The sequence below is a fragment of the Ciconia boyciana genome, chromosome 2 (genome assembly GCF_034638445.1).
Source record: "Ciconia boyciana chromosome 2, ASM3463844v1, whole genome shotgun sequence".
In the NCBI taxonomy this organism is placed as follows: Eukaryota; Metazoa; Chordata; class Aves; order Ciconiiformes; family Ciconiidae; genus Ciconia; species Ciconia boyciana.
In genome coordinates this window covers 164969597-164975799 of record NC_132935.1, presented here as the reverse complement: position 1 = coordinate 164975799, position 6203 = coordinate 164969597, and positions in this window count along the sequence as shown.

Below are 6203 nucleotides of genomic sequence, written 5' to 3'. Positions count from 1 at the left end.
ACAAGCTTCTTCAGCTTGTATCCTCACGGCTACAGCATTTGCCACAGAGATGGAAGAGCAGATTCATCAAGGCACAGTAGGGAATCAACCACACCATGCCCATATGAACTCTTCCATATTGAGGGGAGAAAAAGGGAATTTGTGTAGTTATAGCCCTGTTTTAGAAGAATGTGAAACTGAGACACCATTCCACATGGCGGATAATCTAGAAAATATCATGTGATATGTGTTTCCAGCAAGTGCTTATCGGATGAAGCCTGTCAGGAGGTAAAGGAAGGTATAAGACAGGCACTATTCTCCTTAGCACTATCAGGACTGAGATGCTCAGAGATAGATAGCCCATAAGTGTAGGTGCCTGAGGCATTTCAGCATTGAAAAGTAGATTAAGGTTAAGTGGCAGATGTGCAGGTGTTTTCAGAATGGTAGTTTTAAACCTAGGGACGCAGATGCTGCTCACATCCCATTTCAGAGCTGACCCTTGGGTCTTAACTTTACCAAAGGGCTAAAGCAAATTAGTAGTCCTCATGGATCACAACCCTGAAGTTAATCATGGGTTTCATCCACATGACCACAAATTATTTATATTCCATTTGATTTCTGTCAGGACTGAACCCTCTGTGGAAGTAGCCTTTCTTACCTTTCATAGAAGAAAGTGCACAGCAATGTTTTTATGGAGATGACAATTATTTAGCTGTCTCTGTCTCCTCTCTCTAAGTCTCCCTTGGGCGACATCCCTCTGCCCCTCAGATATCAACCACTCTCTCCTTTCAAAATGTCTCATTGACCGACCTACTTGATTTAAATTCAGAGTAATCGCTCTTAGTTTGAAGTTTGCTGCTCCTCAGACCCAGAAAAAGGCAAGAGTGTCAAACACCTCGTCCGTACTCTCCAGCTATCTCAGATGGTCTGATAAAAAGCTAATGTTTCTCCATCCAAACCTTTCCTTGCATAAGATAGTGTAATGTTCCCCCTGTGAATGTGTCCGGAACAGCAGCACTGAATTTATTCAAGGCAGGCCACACAAGTTTCTGAAAGGTCCTTTGATCTTTACAGTTATGTCTAGGAGCACAATCAATCCTGTTGTCTTTAATTTGCATCAGTCAGGGGCTGAAGTGGCTCCCTCGCAGAGATGTTCAGTTTTTTGCTATGCTCCTTCTGACAGGGGCAGGAAAAGGAAAGGCTACTGGTGTTTTCCAGGAAGCACTAATTAGGGATGGCTGACTAAATATAAATCACCAGCGGGAAGGAATATAATTGTCTTACAGATTCTTATGGCTGCTTAGAGGCAAACAAATCAAAAGGCATGTTAATTGCTCATACCACAGACTCTTACACACAAGCAAAGTTTCTTTTTTCTCTTACTTTACCTTTCAGACCCAGTTTTCTGACAGCCTTACTATGCTTGGTTTAAATTCTATCTTTGTGCCTTCACCAATACAAGAAAGAAGATGTTTAATAAATATTTCTAAACATAATGAAATCAATGAGACTTGGGAACGTGGATCAAATTTAGAGCTAGATCAAATTTATTTCTTGCTGCAGAACCCTTATACTCCTTCCTGCTTGGGTTCAGTGGGAAAGGATAAGCCCCACACAAAATTCCTGAGCACATGGAGACTCGAGTAAGTCTTCTGGGTCAGACCCTGTCAGTGTGGGGAAAAAAAATGAACCCCTGTGTCCCAGTTCCTAAGCTGGTGTATAAAATGCTTTAACACCTGTAACCATGCAGAAGATGTCCTCTTCTAGTCTTTCTTTGATGGCATAACACAGTTTGACATTGGATAAGAAGAGAAGAGAAGAGAAGAGAAGAGAAGAGAAGAGAAGAGAAGAGAAGAGAAGAGAAGAGAAGAGAAGAGAAGAGAAGAGAAGAATCTTTTCATGATTAAGGCAAAGAGGCAGAAATAATATGCAAGAAAAGTTTGTTGATAAAGCTAATATTTTTTATCAGACCAAAGCATACTGAAGTCCTGAAGAGCTTCTCTATTTTTCCTTATTATACTATCCAGTCTAATAAAATTTTACTGCTACCTAAAATAAACCCTCTGCCTACAAACCTTCTACTGCTTCTCTCTGTAGAACACCACAGCTATAAGATATTGCCACTATGACTTCTTAACATGTTTTCCATCTTTTCTGTTCATTGATGATGTGATTTGGAAGCTGGTCACCGAAAAGCAGATTTTCAAAAGCATTTATGTGCCTAATCATGCACATAACGTAGTGAAGTCGTCATTAGGTAGATCTCAGACTTACATACACACCTAATGTTTGGATCCCATTGATTCTCAGAGTGCTTATGCTCCTAAATCCTTTACATTTTGTAAAATTATATTATATTTTTTAAAGTGTGTCACATTTGAAATGTGATTCTGTGCAGATTAGCAGATAAAGATTGGCATTGTCACTATCCATTTTTGCACTCTTGTGTGAATCGCCCAAGACAGATCAATGTTTCTAAAGAAAAAAAAAATTAAATGTCTGATTATTAAAATGTTAAAATTCTGTAAATTTTGCCATTAATGAAACGTAGGGAATACCTGCTTTGACTTCCTCAAGTGGTAACCACTGGAGAAGGGCAAAGAAGGAGTAAGCATGTGTCATAACTGGGATTTAAGCACATTGTATGTCACTCCATTGGACTCTCTTCATCTTCTTTCCCCCTCCTTCCATGCAACACACCACAGATAAAGAACTCTGCTCTTCATCTTGCTCAGAATTTGCTTGCATCTTATTTGTGTTTGGACAGGGGTGAAAGCAGTCTGCTGGGACATTATCACAGAGTAGTAGGCACTCAATTCTCTCGCCATATTCAGTGATAATTAAGGGATTTTCTGTCAATGTTTACTTTCCAGTGTAATTAAACAGTCCATCAAGCTATAAGTACATGCAACAATGATTTTCAACCTGTGGTCCACATATCTGTGAAAACCTTAAACTATTTCTAAAGGCTGCACAAGAAGCCAAGCATACTGCAAGCTAGCTCAAATTCACTAATTAAAGTGAATGCTAAGGGACAGCAAATCAGAAGCAAACAAAAAAAAAATGCTGAACAGAGACTTGTGGCTCTTTCCCAAGCAGGTCACCATCTCAGCAGAGGAAATGAAAGTATAGAATAAAATTCAGATAAATACAATAAAAAATAACAGGAATATAAAGAAACAAAATAAATTAAATTCAGAGGAGCTGTTTTAGAGGCAAGACACAAAGACTAGTATGCCAAGTAAGGCCCTTACTTAGGGGTCAAATTAGAGTGTAAGGAAAGTCATTTAATGTGCCAATGGGCAAGGAAATGTGCCTATCATTCCAGTGAATTTAATGCTAGCTCTATATCCCTTATTAATTGGTCTCAGCTTCAGAAAAGCTTGCTCCAGGCTTGTTTTTATCTACAGAAGCTGACAGGACAACACTATTTGCTGAAAATAGCACATTGCTCAGTCTTTCTTCTGTGTGCCCTATGACACTGGCTAGAACACTTCATCTATAGTAACTTTCATTATCAACATTTAAGTCCTGCAGTTACTATCATTTTTATTCCAGAAAAGTAAGTGCTCTTCTCCAAGACGACAAAAAAATCTTGGATAAGACAACTTAATATTGTGCTGTGAACTTACCAGGTACCTGGACCAAGCAAAGTCCTTTAAGAGGGATGCCAAAGTTAAGTCAAAGCCGTAGACTGGTTCCTCTTACTCTTACCTGGCCAAGGTCAGAGTCATCTGTATCCTTAGTGATCTTCCTGAGACTCATATGGGGTTTTGCCCTCATATTCAGTATTCATATAGCAGAGACTCCAGGGGCAGGGGGGAAGAAAGGAAAAAAAGAAAGAAAAAGAAGCAAACACAAAAAAGCCTGACTGCAGCAACTGTTTGCCTGTAAACAAGCACTTCATATCTTTATACTATTCCTCAAGAAGTACAAGGGAAATTACAATTAATTCATTATTATGTCTGCAGCGTGCTAAGCAGCTATGAACCGAGTCCAAATCTGGAAGGAAACTAGCTCAACTTCTGGCTAGGGCAGAATATAAACTTTTGAGATCAGAAAGGAGAGCTGCAAGTGGAAGATTCCTGGGTCAGAGATGCAAGTACAACTTGTAACTGAGGGGAAAAAAGTCATAAAGAGCTGGAAATGGAACAAGTTAATGAAAAAAAAAAAGAGCAGATACTAACTGTTATTAAGGTCCCCTGGACAGCAAAGACCACTTCATTAGCTAAACAAGCTAGCTAAGGAACTCATGATTATGACAATATGTAGCTGATGGGTCCTCCTCCTCTCCTCTCCCCCCATAAAACCCTCAGGAAAGATTTTGTATGTCGATAGCTGTAATTAGAGCTGTCTCCTAGCTCAGCGTGTGCCTCCTCTCCCTAAAATATTGAGTGCCTTAAACCGATGTGACCAAAAGCCTGGAGACAATTCACTAAATAGAGCAGATCCTGTAGCTGAGGGAGCTTCACTAAGAGAAGACTAATGGCATGATAAATCAGCCCCTGTCTACCCCCATAGCCAAAACTCCCATTAGCATCTGCAAGTGGATGGCCAGTAGGTGGCAAGAAGAATGGTGGGGTTAGAGAAATATTAATGGCAGCACACAGCAGGAACAGGTTGGGATCTGAATGCCAAAAATGGATGTGGGGGACTGAACTTCAGCATGCAATGAAGTAGTGGATGTCTGCTTAAAGCTGCTTGTTTTGAAGCCATCTACTGAATTAAAGAGAGTGTCCACATTGCAGTGGTAGGGTGTAAATCATTACTGTCCCTCCCTCAGTCTCACTAGGAGACAGGCACAAACTATCAGGCCTAATCGTTCCTTAATATCATGATTTGTATTCTAAAGCACTGGGGGCATTAGTGCCAAACACTTTTCCTGCACTAACATAGTGCAAGGAGCCTCAACCAGTCCTGGTAAGCCTTTATTTCTCCCTTTAGTGGCTCCCTTACAAGATTCCTTGTTGATTTTGTCTCAGAGGTCATAAGGCTCTAAATGTAGTCATAAGTTGACAATGCTGCTTCTTTTCTTGTGTGTCTCTGACAGCTCCCAAGCAACCTGTGCTAGAAGGTTGGCTGTGCTAACCCATCCCTGAACCCAGGGATTCAGAGTCCCATGGGCATCTTCTTACAGTGCTAGTAGGTTAACAGATTATTAACATGCCATTAACAGTTTTTTTCATGCTGGTATGTTTGATCTTGAGCTTTTAGAATAAATTCAGCCAGTGACACAGCTGAGACAGACCCATGTATTTTTTTATACCAGAACTGAATATAAGTGAAGTGATGCACAAGTGTAGAGTCTTCTTGCATCAATTGCGTCCCTGATGGTTATTCCTCATTTTTTCCTGCCCCTGGTTAGATCGAAAGGACTATTCTGAAAAGGGTTGCTGGATTTAATATGGGGAAAAAAATGTGGCTAGTTCTAGAAAGTTACTGCAGCCCTCAGCAAAAGCCTACTCTTCACATTTGGAAGAAGAGGCAATGCCCTTAGCATAACCGGATATTTTAGGCAAGTGAGGCAGAAGCGAGATAAGCCTGGGAGAAAGCCAGCTAATCTGGGTCACCAGATGGGATGCTGTAAATCAAAAGGCACAGTAGCGGGAACTATGTGAATGAGAGCAAAACAAAAGGACATAGCTATTGTCAGTAGCTCTAATGTTTTTTAACTAGTGGGGATGGCAACAGAAAAATCTGTAGTAGACTTGTGCATGCTTACAAAGCAACAGACGTTTAAGAGAACAACATTGTACAAAACAGAAACAGTGTAGGCTATTTATTATCATGGTAATAATAACCAGACAGGAATATTTAGTTCTTAGAAGTTGTAACCCAGAAAAAGCAGCTCCTGCTTTTTAAAATGTCTTGTAATTTTCTCCTACATGTGCCTTTTGGCACTCAGGCCAAGCCGACATATGTCCATCTCTGTAACTTTGGGGGTAGCCAGCAAAATCCCCACTGTGGCTTTCTGTGCAGGCACACAGCATGAGGACTCTAACAAATCTGCTGAACAACTTCTTCAGCCCCAAAAGTTCTTATTTGACTTTGTCTTCAAAATGAGGGTTGAAGGCACACATTTAAACAATAAATTCTGCTCTAATTTCATGAACAGGTGGTGGGGCTTGGGACCTTCTGACTTCCTCCTAAGCTGCTTCAAATTTCATGCTCAGTCTGAGCTGTTGGAAGCCTGTCTTTGAGGCTTTGGGGATAGCCAGGAAAAT